This window comes from Sycon ciliatum, chromosome 1 (assembly GCF_964019385.1).
Source record: "Sycon ciliatum chromosome 1, ocSycCili1.1, whole genome shotgun sequence".
NCBI lineage: Eukaryota > Metazoa > Porifera > Calcarea > Leucosolenida > Sycettidae > Sycon > Sycon ciliatum.
In genome coordinates this window covers 61,598,941-61,615,865 of record NC_088643.1, presented here as the reverse complement: position 1 = coordinate 61,615,865, position 16,925 = coordinate 61,598,941, and positions in this window count along the sequence as shown.

The following is a 16,925-nucleotide window of genomic DNA, read 5'->3' as shown; positions in this document are numbered from 1 at the left end:
GTTTGATACGTTCGGACAAGTGTTGAAGCGTCCTGCCAACATACCGACTACCGCACTGTCGGCATTCAAAATGATAAATGAGGTGACTCAAATGATGGGTCGGCAGGACGTCCTTCAACACCGTGAACGAACGTATCGTGGTGAAGACAGTTACTACATTCACTGCATAGTACGTCTTCTGGACAATAGACTTGACAATACGACTGACCTTTGTCGACTCCGCGCCTTTCCAAGGCAGGCACAGGAAGACACGACAAGGAGCCGGGCCGATTGCCATCATTTGAGTCACCTCATTTATCATTTTGAATGCCGACAGTGCGGTAGTCGGTATGTTGGCAGGACGCTTCAACACTTGTCCGAACGTATCAAACAACACGTCCCATTGTCCTTGTTGTCAAAAGCGGCCAGGGCAGGCAGGCCAAAGCGTGGGAGGCCGAGAAAACACCCGTTGCCTACTACTACGCCTGTCAGTATTACAACACAACCAGAAACGGATACAACACCGGACTCAACAGTAGCGCAACACACGAATCTGGTGTCACTCTTGACGACAACAACACGGCATGGGAGACCACCGGACGACCGTTCATTAACAAACCCGATGGCGGTAACGGAAAGATCACCAGGAGAACGAAATGAAAATGGAGGAAAAACGAATCTGAGGAGAAGCCAGAGACTAGCGGAGACACGACTGAGAAAAATGGAGAAGGCGGAACCAGTAGTGGCAGGTGAAAGTACGGGCGCAGCAGTGAACACGTCAAGGAGAAAGAAGCGATGGCATGAGGAGATGGAGATGGAGGATGATGATGGGGATGAACAGGATGGTCAGGAGGAAAGTAAGGGTGAGCAGGAACGGGAAGTGGAGGATGAGAGTGATACGGACGAGGAGGAGTTCGACATCGACAAGAGCAAGTCTGCCATCTACAAGCATTTGGTGTCCAGTCCGGATTGTCGTAAGTTGTTTGACGATTCCTGGTTTAGTGTTATTTGTCGCGCGCGTTTCTTTAAGCAGTTGCAGGTGTTGGAAGCTGTATATATTCGCACACGTGACCCTGTTCTATGCAAGCAAAAAGAAAATGTTGTAGCACTCACACTTTTTAAATAATACGCACTCACCAGTTTTTGTTCACACGCACTCACAGCTGCCACATTCATCTACTGCTACCATTCTCAGATACACTGCAAAGGTTCACACTACACGCGTTATGCATAACCGCTAGCTGTGCTGCATTCTCACGCTTCTTTTCATGTTACTCTAGCTATATAACTGGTTGTTTTAGTGATTCTTACTATGTGACGATGTTCCACTGATGATGGTCACACGAAAACGTTCTGGAATTGTTTCATTTTAATTGTTTATACATGATTATGAGTGCACAATTGATATTTTTCATTGCAATAATAATAATAATAATAATAATAATAATAATAATAATAATAATAATAATAATAATAATAATAATAATAATAATAATAATAATAATAAGAAAGGTTTGCTCCCCACACCGGAGCTCGCGCTATTCCGCCGACTTTACTTGACACTTGACTGACTCACGACTGCCATCCAGAGCACACGAGAAGTCCATCGAACCTTCGACTCGGCAGACCTGCAAGAAAGCACCACTCCCTGCTCAATACACAGTGTTTCGGGGAATTCACCCCTCATCAGTTGAGCTTGAGTAGGCTGAGGAAGATTGTGCCTGAAGAGCACCACTTATATAGTGCTCTCCAGGCACAAACATCACCAGGGATACAAACTTACAGAGACGCTCCGCTTCCAGCGCGATAAACACCTCGTGAACACCAGATAGCAGCGTGAGTCAGTGTCGCTCCTGGACGATATAATAATAATAATAATAATAATAATAATAATAATAATAATAATAATAATAATAATAATAATAATAATAATAATAATAATAATAATAATAATAATAATAATAATAATAATAGCAATGAAAAGTATGAATGCCGCAGACATCACCACGCAACATGACAATTTGTTCAAGGTTTGGTTTTGTGTGTTTCCAAAATCGATTTTCACGTTGCGATCATCAGTGGAAATACGCAACTAAAGAGATCAAGGGAAAAACAAGGGTTAAAAATCCAAAGAAGTGTGACACATGACGGGTAACTTGTGGTAAGTATTACAAAAAGTGAGAACTAAAATAAAGAGTAAGTGTGACAAACGGGCATGAACAGTGCAGAAACAACTCATGAACACGGGGTGCAAACTCACGAAAATAACCTAAGTGCTAAAACATGTTCTTTTTGCTTACACAAATCGGGCTTATGCGTACGAATACAAACAGCTTCAAGGACCTTCAACTGCTGGACATAACGGGCACGACACAGTACAGAGAAGTGGGAATCATCATACACACTCAAACAATCGGGACGAGATAACAAATGCAAATACACAGCTGACTTCTTACGAATTTCACCCTCATCAGCTCCATCACCTTCCCTGCCACCTGACTCCTCCTCGTCCGTTTTATCACCATCACCACCAGCCGAATATATTTGTTGGCTACTGCGAATCTCTTGTGGACCAGTCACTGTGGCCGGAGTTTTACGTTCGTTTTGTCGACGACTCGTTCACATATTTTGATTCAGTACAACAGTGTGACGCCTTCTTGGACCGATTGAATAACTTACATCCCTCTCTGAAATTCACGGTTGAGCATGAACAGAACAACACCTTGTCCTTTCTAGATGTGCGGGTGGAGAAGTCAAACGATGAAATTGTAACGTCAATATACAGGAAACCAACATTTACCGGACAATATTTGTTGGCTACTGCGAATCTCTTGTGGACCAGTCACTGTGGCCGGAGTTTTACGTTCGTTTTGTCGACGACTCGTTCACATATTTTGATTCAGTACAACAGTGTGACGCCTTCTTGGACCGATTGAATAACTTACATCCCTCTCTGAAATTCACGGTTGAGCATGAACAGAACAACACCTTGTCCTTTCTAGATGTGCGTGTGGAGAAGTCAAACGATGAAATTGTAACGTCAATATACAGGAAACCAACATTTACCGGACAATATATCGTCTTTGACTCGTATTGTTCGTACCTGTATAAGGTCAACCTGGTGAAGAATCTGGTGGATAGAGCGCGGCGAATCTGTTCCCCCTCTCGACTCAAGGATGAGCTAGGTTTTCTGAAATCTGTGTTTCTCAAAAATGGTTACCCGGAGGAACTGCTAAACAAGCTACTAAAATCAGCATCAAAACCAAAGGTCGTCATCATTGGTCCAAGTCGTTGCCCAGTCTACCTTTCCTTACCTTGGAAAGGAGAGGCATCACAGACATTGTGCCGCACAATCAAAACGCTAGTTACACAAACATACTTTGCGGCGCACTTCATCCCTGTGTTCACTACGATACGTGCGTTCACGGTGAGGAAGGATGTCCTACCATCCCACCTATTGAGCCACTTGGTCTACCAATTTGAGTGCCGGAATTGTGATAGCCGGTACGTTGGTAGGACCCTTCAACACCTGAGCGCACGTATCAAGCAGCATGTACCACTTCACATGCTGCAGGACGCAGCAAAAGCGAAGCGCCCGAAGCGGGGAAGACCACGCAAGAACCCGCTCCCTCTACCACCGACACAACCAGAGCAAGTCGAACACACGGTGCAGAGGAAGAGTGGTGGATCACTAAGCCAACCGAATGTGCCTTCTCCACCGTTGCCCTTGCCGCCGCCGGAGCCACCACCAGTGCCGTTGGTGGCTGGGGTTGGGGAGGAGTTGGCAACAACAACAGTACCGCCAATCACAGAAATTGAGCCCATTTCTTTGACACAGTATCCGGCTGTGCGGACACCGCAGCACCCTCCGGCGATTGATCCGTGGGTCCAGAGACCACGGAGGTCGACCGCCAATTATTCAACCGAAATATATGCTAGGAATGGCCAAGGCCCACGCGGAGCATCGAAGGAGACCGGAAGCCGGGGGCAAAACGGAACACAATCTCGGGACGTAGATGAGGTAAGGACAGTGGCACGGGACAGACGTAGGAAGGAGAACATGGATGGTATCAGACGACTGACTGGTGGTGAATATGAGTTGGGTGATGATGCGGCGGATGACGAGAATACAGATGACGACGAGGCGGATGACGGCGAGGATACAGATGACGACGAGGCGGGTGATGACGAGGCGGCGGATGAAGACGAGGCGGATGACGGTGAGTCGGCTGGTGGTGATGGTGATAAAACGGACGAGGAGGAGTCAGGTGGCAGGGAAGGTGATGGAGCTGATGAGGGTGAAATTCGTAAGAAGTCAGCTGTGTATTTGCATTTGTTATCTCGTCCCGATTGTTTGAGTGTGTATGATGATTCCCACTTCTCTGTACTGTGTCGTGCCCGTTATGTCCAGCAGTTGAAGGTCCTTGAAGCTGTTTGTATTCGTACGCATAAGCCCGATTTGTGTAAGCAAAAAGAACATGTTTTAGCACTTAGGTTATTTTCGTGAGTTTGCACCCCGTGTTCATGAGTTGTTTCTGCACTGTTCATGCCCGTTTGTCACACTTACTCTTTATTTTAGTTCTCACTTTTTGTAATACTTACCACAAGTTACCCGTCATGTGTCACACTTCTTTGGATTTTTAACCCTTGTTTTTCCCTTGATCTCTTTAGTTGCGTATTTCCACTGATGATCGCAACGTGAAAATCGATTTTGGAAACACACAAAACCAAACCTTGAACAAATTGTCATGTTGCGTGGTGATGTCTGCGGCATTCATACTTTTCATTGCTATTATTAAACTTTTATCTCCACGTAGATTATTTGAATAATAATAATAATAATAATAATAATAATAATAATAATAATAATAATAATAATAATAATAATAATAATAATAATAATAATAATAATAATAATAATAATAATAATAATAATAATAATAATAATAATAATAATAATAATAATAATAATACGAAGTAGTGGTTGCGACTTCGGCGATGACTTGTAAGAAAGTGTTTGCTCCCCACACCGGAGCTCGCGCTATTCCGCCGACTTTACTTGACACTTGACTGACTCACGACTGCCATCCAGAGCACACGAAAAGTCCATCGAACCTTCGACTCGGCAAACCTGCAAGAAAGCACCACTCCCTGCTCAATACACAGTGTTTCGGGGAAAACACTGTGTATCGAAATCGAAACTGTGTAAACACTGTGTATCGAAACACTGTGTATTGAGCAGGGAGTGGTGCTTTCTTGCAGGTTTGCCGAGTCGAAGGTTCGATGGACTTTTCGTGTGCTCTGGATGGCAGTCGTGAGTCAGTCAAGTGTCAAGTAAAGTCGGCGGAATAGCGCGAGCTCCGGTGTGGGGAGCAAACACTTTCTTACAAATAATAATAATAATAATAATAATAATAATAATAATAATACTTTAATAACGAAGGTACGTGTTAGGTCGTAAGTATCCACGCAAACACACATCCAGTCAAAATAAGGCACTTGTCAAAGTATCCGAACGTTTTCGGTCCCTTCTCATCAAGGATTATACAGGGAATGGCTCAAGTTGGAAAGACTAAAACTTATATAGCGTAAAGATATGAGATAACAACACTCGTGACAAGGTGAAAAAAGTATCAAGTTCAGCACGACACAAAACTCGAAGGACATAATAATAGCGACAAGAACATAGTGAGCAAATTAAGTTACATATTGTACATTGTTAAGGAGGTTCGCGACGGTTAGCGCCATGTTGGATTTCCGAATTTTTTTCTGAAAAATAATGCCTTTCGGAGTGGAAAAATGGGACGCGATCATGCACAGAAAATAGTTTGACCATGACTTCGCAGTGCTCGAGTCGGGACAAGATTTGGAGGAAGAAGCTCAGCCACTAGTGGACTTGCGGATTTGTTTTGACATTGGCGGTTTTTGGATAGCTCGGTTCTCCTGCCGACGTGTCCTGGAGATGAAGACGCGGGAGAGTAATCCGTCACCCACGACGCGGCCTCTCATTCTGCGTACTGGACGATTCAAGAAGCCGAGGAGGGGGACGCTTCGCAAACTCAAACGATCGATCGAGTTCCTGAAAAACGGAAAGGGCGATCTCCATCACTAACGCCACTGGATTCGACTCCCGCGAAGAGGTCGTTCAGTGCCCCTCTTCACGGTCGACGAATCGTTCATCTCAGGTATCTGGCTGTGGGATTGTCTGCGTGCCAGAATCCTGGATGTGGCAAACCTCTGGCGCTCATTGATTGCGTTGAAGAGAAGAGGTACGACCTGGGCAGCGTACTTGTCATTCCGTGTCAGCAGTGTGGGATGGAGAATTTTATAGATACAGATAGCCCTGTAACTGCTCAACACCCTGGCCCCCGTGCTTCCACAAGCAACACCAAAGCTGCTTTGGGTAAGTGCGTTTTTCAATCTCATAAGATTTACTCATGATATTTGGGAGTCATTGCCACCCTATGGCTATGGAAATGTATGAGCACACTGCATGCGCGACGCGCGCGAGCGTGTGTGTGTTTGCATAGACCTGCATGTTTGTGCATGTGTACACCATACGCATGTATGAACATGCACATGCACATGTGCTCATGTGGACGTGCCCTCGCACACATACTATACACACGTGCATGACCGCTCCCAGGGCATGTTGGTGTTACATGTGTATGCGGGCATCTCCACTCATGCACATGAGTGTGCACATGCATGTGGGTGGGTACACACACGTGCGTGAATGTATGTGTGTGTACGCGCGCGTGTGTTCTATTGCGTGTGAGAGCATGCATGTGTGTGTGTGTGTGCGCGTGTGTGTGTGTGTGTGTGTGTGTGTGTGTGTGTGTGTGTATGTGTGCACGGATGTGTGTGTCGATGGTGTGCATTTTTGTGATTGGTGAACACTCTGATCCCTAAACCGCGATACCGGAGCTCCCAAGCTACAGCCTCAGATTGATTTATAGTTCATCGTTGGGAATGAGTTCGCTGCTCATGATGCTGTTGCAGATGTTGCGGCCCTAGCTGAAATTGTCGAAGCTCGCCCTGATGCCAGTATCCTGTAGCACTCTGTCACTTTTGCATCAGCATGTTCGGCGATGGAGTTTGCAGAACATCAGCAAAAGCGGCTGGCCACCCTTCAACCGTTGGTCCAAGCAACGTGCTTCTCTAAATCAGTTGCAGTGCGGGCAGCTGCCAGTGGGTTGGTGATGAAGCACTTTGTCTTGTCCTACAAACGAAGTGGTGAGCCAGCCATTTCCAGACTGATGAAGGAGCAAGTCGGAGGTAAGAAGCGGGTGACAGTCTCAAGAAAGATTATATTAGTGGTGGCTGAACACCTAGCGAAGAACCAACAGCAACCCAACTGTAAGGAACGCCCTGTGGCACAGTGCTTCACTTGTTTGTGCGCACCATAAAATACCATCATTTTTGCCAGTGTGGGGACACGTTCTAGCTCGCATAGTTGAAGAATAAGAGGACTCAATGTTGTCTGATTCGTTCCAACATGTCAGCTTTCATTGTAGTTTGATATGGGGCAGTGCTAAGCGCTATCATAGCTACATGTACATGTATCACAACCAAGTGCCAACAGGAGAGTAATCATGGAGAAAAGTACCTATCGATAATGCGTGCACCCAGGGTTTTCCGGCAAATTTACTAGTTCAGCTATTCCATCCTTGTATTGTTCTGAACGCCGAGGGCTCTAGTGAGTTTATGCAACACCTATTAACAGCCAAAAATCCAATAAGTTATGACCAAAGCAGCAGCAGAGAAGTACAAGCAATATAGATACGTGAATTTACCAATTTTAGGCAAATTTTGACAGTTTTTTGGATTTTTCTCCAGAATATGCACGGTGACCCCTATTTTCGCCGCGGTAAACCTGTTCCAACCCACTTATAGAACGTGTTTGAAGTATCCACATATGGGGCAAACTCAAAAATAAGCTGCAAAAAATATTCAAAGTTTCATTTTTTGCGTCTTTTTGTTCTTCTCCAGGAAATGACGACCTGGATCCCATCATCAACCAAAGTGTACATTTTTCGGTGTTGATATCATCTTAGTCAATACCTCGAACAGTCTGTAAAATTTTATGTCATATTTTCTGTCCTAACTGATGTTATGGTCGATTTCTCATCAATTTTGGGATTTGTGTTATTTTGTGTCATCAAGGAAAATTGTGTTTTTGGCAAGACCTATTCGGGCAATTGAAAAACTGATGTAACTAAGCGAACATATAAGGCTGTACCTATTCAAACCTGATGTCAGATTGGGCTGATGTTGAAATTAAATTTTTGGGGCTAACTGTCCCGAACCCCCTTAACACCTCGACGAGGAGTAACACCAAACAATTGTAGCGACAACACATTTTCTTTTTGTACGCAAAGTTCAGGATCTAACTTACGGATATACAAAGCTTCTAACACAGCCAGATGCAACGCACATCTACCACGTGACAATATTGAGAACACATTATCACTGTACAACTCACGACAATTGGTACGGGCTGACAGATGTTGCTTGATGGACGAAGTGCGATTCTTAGCTCCGTTGGGTGTAGTCCTCGTCGAGGTGTTAACAATGTAACTTAATTTGCTCACTTTGCTTAATTTGCTCACTATGTTCTCACTATGTTCTTGTCGCTATTATTATGTCCTTCGAGTTTTGTGTCGTGCTGAACTTGATACTTTTTTCACCTTGTCACGAGTGTTGTTATCTCATATCTTTACGCTATATAAGTTTTAGTCTTTCCAACTTGAGCCATTCCCTGTATAATCCTTGATGAGAAGGGACCGAAAACGTTCGGATACTTTGACAAGTGCCTTATTTTGACTGGATGTGTGTTTGCGTGGATACTTACGACCTAACACGTACCTTCGTTATTAAAGTATTATCCGCCTCCGACTTCTTGTAAAATAATAATAATAATAATAATGTAAATAGGCGTCGAGGCGACAATAGTTTTAGAATTGCGATCAACAGAACGAGCTGAACCGACATTTCACAAAGGCTTTTATTGTTTTCAAAAAAACGAGTGGATACGAAGGCAGTGAAGAACGTGGAAGAAAGAAAAAATGTGATATGGAAAAAAATGATGAACAAAAAATTTGTACTTCGAACTAGTTTTCGCACAACACTCCTCAGGAAGCTACGTTGTACTAATGAAAAACAATCCAGAAAGATACTAATAAAGAGAAATGGAGTGAGAAGAAACAACACCTATGAAAATGATAATCCTAGCACTAAGGTAATAACAGGAAAAACTGCGAAAGCAATTAACGAACTTGTAAGGACTACTAGTATACTGTGACACAAGATATGACACCATGGCCAACCAGAGCCAAACCGACAGAACAAGCTGCCCCTAAAACAATTTCAAACGAATAATGCTGTCCTTCTGGACACACAGATCAGGCTTATGAATACGTTGACAAACAGCTTCTAACACACTCAACTGCAACTTATAACCATGACGAGCACGGCACAAAACAGAAAAAGAAGAATCAGAATACACCTTGCAACAATCAGGACGAGATGCAAGATGCTTATACACTGATGACTTCCTACTAGAAAACACACGCTCGCACCCACTCTTACTCACACAATCATTCTCGCTCTCACACTCACCGGAATCACTGGACTCACTGGCCGAATCCTCCTCAACGACGTCCTGCCTCGGAGCAATCAGGTCCCGTCTCCTCCCATCCCTCGTCTCACGTTCCTGTTGTGTATTACGTTGGCTCGGTACTTCCGTACTGAAATAGGTCATGGTGTAATTAGCAGTTGTTCTTCTGGGTCTCGTTGATATTGAGGTAGGTATTTTTGTCGTCTCTGCCGACACATTTTTTCTTTCTTCCACGTTCTTCACTGCCTTCGTATCCACTCGTTTTTTTGAAAACAATAAAAGCCTTTGTGAAATGTCGGTTCAGCTCGTTCTGTTGATCGCAATTCTAAAAATAATAATAATAATAATAATAATAATAATAATAATAATAATAATAATAATAATAATAATAATAATAATAATAATAATAATAATAATAATAATAATTTAAAGAGTCGGCGTGGAGAAAGCAATTTTATTGGTGCAATTAGGAGTATAATTGATGCAGACATGGCCAAACAACAACGAGTTCATGGAATTTTTAAGGATTTTTATGTTATTCAAAATCGATTTTCGTGTTCCGCTCATCAGTGAATAGTATCGGAACTGAGGGTACTGTGTACAGAAATAGAACATTTTATAACAGCATAATTAATTAAAAGTGTGAACAACAAAGGAAGTGCTACAGCATTACATAATAGGTGTCAAACATAGTGCTAACGTATATAACTGAGTGCAGCCACAAAGCAAGAGGTGATACAGTGCAACATGACACAACATTTACATCTGATAACCAGCTACGAGAACAACTTTAGCGCGACTACATGCTTCTTTTGTTTACAAAGAACAGGATTATGCACACGAATACATACAGCTTCCAGAACCTTCAACTGCTTAACATAACTTGCACGGCACACTTTTAATTAATTATGCTGTTATAAAATGTTCTATTTCTGTACACAGTACCCTCAGTTCCGATACTATTCACTGATGAGCGGAACACGAAAATCGATTTTGAATAACATAAAAATCCTTAAAAATTCCATGAACTCGTTGTTGTTTGGCCATGTCTGCATCGATTATACTCCTAATTGCACTAATAATAATAATAATAATAATAATAATAATACGAAGTAGTGGTTGCGACTTCGGCGATGATTTTGTAAGAAAGGTTTGCTCCCCACACCGGAGCTCGCGCTATTCCGCCGACTTTACTTGACACTTGACTGACTCACGACTGCCATCCAGAGCACACGAGAAGTCCATCGCACCTTCGACTCGGCAAACCTGCAAGAAAGCACCACTCCCTGCTCAATACACAGTGTTTCGGGGAATTCACCCCTCATCAGTTGAGCTTGAGTAGGCTGAGGAAGATTGTGCCTGAAGAGCACCACTTATATAGTGCTCTCCAGGCACAAACATCACCAGGGATACAAACTTACAGAGACGCTCCGCTTCCAGCGCGACAAACACCTCGTGAACACCAGATAGCAGCGTGAGTCAGTGTCGCTCCTGGACGGTGAGACAGACGTCGAGGACCCTCGGTCATTCGCAACGCTGTCACCTCCAAACCAACTAGTCGCCAGCCCGCGCTGGGCACAACAGTACGAAGTAGTGGTTGCGACTTCGGCGATGATTTTGTAAGAAAGGTTTGCTCCCCACACCGGAGCTCGCGCTATTCCGCCGACTTTACTTGACACTTGACTGACTCACGACTGCCATCCAGAGCACACGAGAAGTCCATCGCACCTTCGACTCGGCAAACCTGCAAGAAAGCACCACTCCCTGCTCAATACACAGTGTTTCGGGGAATTCACCCCTCATCAGTTGAGCTTGAGTAGGCCGAGGAAGATTGTGCCTGAAGAGCACCACTTATATAGTGCTCTCCAGGCACAAACATCACCAGGGATACAAACTTACAGAGACGCTCCGCTTCCAGCGCGACAAACACCTCGTGAACACCAGATAGCAGCGTGAGTCAGTGTCGCTCCTGGACGGTGAGACAGACGTCGAGGACCCTCGGTCATTCGCAACGCTGTCACCTCCAAACCAACTAGTCGCCAGCCCGCGCTGGGCACAACAGTACGAAGTAGTGGTTGCGACTTCGGCGATGATTTTGTAAGAAAGGTTTGCTCCCCACACCGGAGCTCGCGCTATTCCGCCGACTTTACTTGACACTTGACTGACTCACGACTGCCATCCAGAGCACACGAGAAGTCCATCGCACCTTCGACTCGGCAAACCTGCAAGAAAGCACCACTCCCTGCTCAATACACAGTGTTTCGGGGAATTCACCCCTCATCAGTTGAGCTTGAGTAGGCTGAGGAAGATTGTGCCTGAAGAGCACCACTTATATAGTGCTCTCCAGGCACAAACATCACCAGGGAGCGTCTCTGTAAGTTTGTATCCCTGGTGATGTTTGTGCCTGGAGAGCACTATATAAGTGGTGCTCTTCAGGCACAATCTTCCTCAGCCTACTCAAGCTCAACTGATGAGGGGTGAATTCCCCGAAACACTGTGTATTGAGCAGGGAGTGGTGCTTTCTTGCAGGTTTGCCGAGTCGAAGGTGCGATGGACTTCTCGTGTGCTCTGGATGGCAGTCGTGAGTCAGTCAAGTGTCAAGTAAAGTCGGCGGAATAGCGCGAGCTCCGGTGTGGGGAGCAAACCTTTCTTACAAAATCATCGCCGAAGTCGCAACCACTACTTCGTACTGTTGTGCCCAGCGCGGGCTGGCGACTAGTTGGTTTGGAGGTGACAGCGTTGCGAATGACCGAGGGTCCTCGACGTCTGTCTCACCGTCCAGGAGCGACACTGACTCACGCTGCTATCTGGTGTTCACGAGGTGTTTGTCGCGCTGGAAGCGGAGCGTCTCTGTAAGTTTGTATCCCTGGTGATGTTTGTGCCTGGAGAGCACTATATAAGTGGTGCTCTTCAGGCACAATCTTCCTCAGCCTACTCAAGCTCAACTGATGAGGGGTGAATTCCCCGAAACACTGTGTATTGAGCAGGGAGTGGTGCTTTCTTGCAGGTTTGCCGAGTCGAAGGTTCGATGGACTTCTCGTGTGCTCTGGATGGCAGTCGTGAGTCAGTCAAGTGTCAAGTAAATCGGCGGAATAGCGCGAGCTCCGGTGTGGGGAGCAAACCTTTCTTACAAATCATCGCCGAAGTCGCAACCACTACTTCGTACTGTTGTGCCCAGCGCGGGCTTGCGACTAGTTGGTTTGGAGGTGACAGCGTTGCGAATGACCGAGGGTCCTCGACGTTTGTCTCACCGTCCAGGAGCGACACTGACTCACGCTACTATCTGGTGTTCACGAGGTGTTTGTCGCGCTGGAAGCGGAGCGTCTCTGTAAGTTTGTATCCCTGGTGATGTTTGTGCCTGGAGAGCACTATATAAGTGGTGCTCTTCAGGCACAATCTTCCTCAGCCTACTCAAGCTCAACTGATGAGGGGTGAATTCCCCGAAACACTGTGTATTGAGCAGGGAGTGGTGCTTTCTTGCAGGTTTGCCGAGTCGAAGGTTCGATGGACTTCTCGTGTGCTCTGGATGGCAGTCGTGAGTCAGTCAAGTGTCAAGTAAATCGGCGGAATAGCGCGAGCTCCGGTGTGGGGAGCAAACCTTTCTTACAAATCATCGCCGAAGTCGCAACCACTACTTCGTACTGTTGTGCCCAGCGCGGGCTTGCGACTAGTTGGTTTGGAGGTGACAGCGTTGCGAATGACCGAGGGTCCTCGACGTTTGTCTCACCGTCCAGGAGCGACACTGACTCACGCTACTATCTGGTGTTCACGAGGTGTTTGTCGCGCTGGAAGCGGAGCGTCTCTGTAAGTTTGTATCCCTGGTGATGTTTGTGCCTGGAGAGCACTATATAAGTGGTGCTCTTCAGGCACAATCTTCCTCAGCCTACTCAAGCTCAACTGATGAGGGGTGAATTCCCCGAAACACTGTGTATTGAGCAGGGAGTGGTGCTTTCTTGCAGGTTTGCCGAGTCGAAGGTTCGATGGACTTCTCGTGTGCTCTGGATGGCAGTCGTGAGTCAGTCAAGTGTCAAGTAAATCGGCGGAATAGCGCGAGCTCCGGTGTGGGGAGCAAACCTTTCTTACAAATCATCGCCGAAGTCGCAACCACTACTTAATAATAATAATAAAAATAATAATAATAATATCGCCTTCGAAAGAATAAAGGAGAGATAATAATAATAATACGAAGTAGTGGTTGCGACTTCGGCGATGATTAGTAAGAAAAGGGTTTGCTCCCCACACCGGAGCTCGCGCTATTCCGCCGACTTTACTTGACACCAGGGAGTAGTACAATATTGTACTACTCCCTGCTTCGGACGGGCCAGGAGATGTTGAATAAATAAATAAATAAATAAATAAATAAATAAATAAATAAATAAGACGCAAGCTTTCCAACTCTCTTTGGCCGTTGGAAAGCGTACCGTATGGTGGATCATGTGCATGTACATATGTGGTGGACTGACGACCGCGTACCCGCCCGGCACCCTAGGGTGCACCCGCCCGGCACCGGACCACCGGTACGCGTTAAACGACGCCACGTCGCGGTATGCGGTCCGGGTTCGATCAAGCGATATCCGGGCATGGCCTCGGCTCCGGGTTTCATTTTTACTGCAGGCAGGTCACATATCCATGATATCAGCATTCACCACAATCATCATAAATGATCAGGCTTGACATGAACTCAGCGTAGTAGCTGTTTGTAATCGTAATTGTGTGGACTTTCGAAAACAGTTTAGGAAGAAGAGCATTCTAGGTTGACAAAGTTCGGCACAATGCGAGACTGTGCCTGGAAATGCTGGGAGTAGAGCCTGGGAAGGACGTTCCGGAACCAGACGGTTTGGCTCGTACCCCCTCCTCCAAGAGACGATGGAGCATTGGCGGGGTTGATCGTTCACGATTGTCGAAATCTTCATTCCGATGGCGATCTCCCAGACAGAGCAGAGATCGAAGTACATCTGAACAGGCAACATCAGTAGTGATACTTTCGAATACTCAAAGTGACCGGAACTCGGATCATGGAGCAGTTAAACTGGCGCCCAAGAGGCGCCCAAGATCCACCTCCCTTCGTCTCCCTGGTCGACGACCTGTGGATTCGGACAGCAACCAATCGCCTTTGGTGTCAGGATCGGGGCTCTATCTGGAGAAACTGGAGCGGAGATCGGAACCAAGTACGTCTCCTGGTCAGCGTGCGAGAGGCAAGAAACGAAATGTTTTCAAAACTATGGTGAGTGTTGCCAAAACTCTGTCTCGCTTCACCAAGTCACCGTCACTCACTGACCAATCGCGTCGGAGCAGTAACATGTCTTCGAACTCTGTAAGCCCATCGCTTAAAACTGGCATGGTTCGACGAACACCTAGCCTGTCAGTATCTGAACAGCCACAACAGCGTCGTAGTACATGTAGCAGTGCTGCTCCTGCCAGATATGCACCAAAAATAAAGAGGGCACCCAGCCTCTCCATAACTGCCTCGCAAAGAAATGTGGAGCTGACTGAAGAAGACATCAGTACAGGCAGTACTTCTGATGTACGTACCGACAGCAAGTTTATATCTACAATTTCCCAGTATGACGGCGATATGTCCGTTTCTTTTTTGCCGGGTGTCGGGGAGATACACCAAGAGAAGCAGCATGGCTTAGCATGCCGCTCCATCTCAATGGAGGACATCAGGGTGCAGCCGGAAAGCGGAGATTGCTCAAGCGTTAAATCTGCTGACGCGTCGACGGAGAAGCTGGCAAAGCGGAATCGCAGCAACTCCATGTCGTACAAAAGGAGTGATCTCCTAACCCTTGACACTGGGCTGCACGTCACCAAAGCCAGAGCAGGCTCGTTGGCAAATGCGGCTCCCTCGCTTATGCCACTGAAACTAGCCGGCGATGCCAGGCGCCAAAGGAAGTCATTCACAACGCTTCTTAGGAAGCAGAGAAGTCGAGAAACGGTACGTCCAGTTGAGGAGGATTTTGAGTCATCGGAAACCTACAAAGCTATGTGTACAGAGTTTGAGCAACTGTTGGCACCGGTGCGTGGCAACCGCAATGGCCTGGGCATGAAAGTGGAAACCGACAGTCCGGTGAACTCACCAACATCTACAAGGTCACACCCGACGAGCAAGCCACTCAAGCCAAAGCGCAGCCCACGCTCGCGCTCGCCGTGCAACGATGCATCGTCTATTGGGCCATCGAAAGATGCAATGTCCCCTTGCTCGACTAAGTCGGCATCGGATATGCCGGCGGCCGGTCGTTCTCTATCACCAAGTACCTCGGGACACCGACTGTCCGCCAGTGTCTCTGAAGCAAGCCATGGATCTCTGCATAGTACTGGTGATGATCGCATGCCTTCTGCATGCAAACCCGCCAAGCCAAAGAGAACGTCAAAGAGTACTGTCAGTGTATGCGCTGGTTCGAGTAGTGATCTAGGCTCCGTGACGTCCAGTCGAATGTCAGTTGCCAGTATTACACAGGCACCGGCTAATGACTCTGTGGCGTCACTCAAGTCTGGAGTAATACACCGTGCAGGTTCCAGCGATGATGTGTTTGACCATCCGACCAGTAGTAATGCATCGTCAATAGTGGACTCGATCGCCGATGTGGAAGAAAGAGGCATTCAGTTCACATCTACTCTGGAGCGCTCTACCGGCGACCTGTCTCTTCCCAATTCCCAGCAATCATCGGCACTCAGCTCATCATCTGCAGATCCTCCTATCATGCTCAGTCCTGCCCGTCCACCTGGACGAGCCATGCTTGCTGGTGTCAAGGAGTCGCCCTCACAGACAGAACTTGCTAGCTCGTCGCCTTATACCAGCGATGTAGGCTTTTCTGACAATGGTGAAGAGGACTCGACAGCAAGCACGCAGGCAGTCACCGTCAACAATACTGTGCAGTTGGAAGTTGCTCATGACAGCAGCAGCAGCAGCGAGACTGGGGATCCGACCCCAAGCTCAGAGCTACATGTTGAACAGGATAAGCATCTTCTTACTCCGACTCACAGCGTTACGGACTGTACTTTGCAGCCATTGGATCGGAAACCGAGTATTGACTCGCTTGATTCCGACAACATCAAGTGGAAGGACGTCCAAGAGAGCCCAAGTAAGACTACCGGTACCTCAATCCGTCGATCAGCCAATGTTAACAAGCAGCTGAAGCCCCAAGTTGAAAGCCCCAGCAAGAAGTCTGGTATTATCCACCAAGAGAACTTGATGAGGCAGTGGAGCACCCGGCGTAGCAAGATCAAGCGGCATGGCGTGGCACATCGCATCATTGAGTCTTACGAGCGGCGCGAGACAGAGGTACAGAAGCTCGCCGCCAGTGTGGACGTTCCCGAGCCGCTTGCC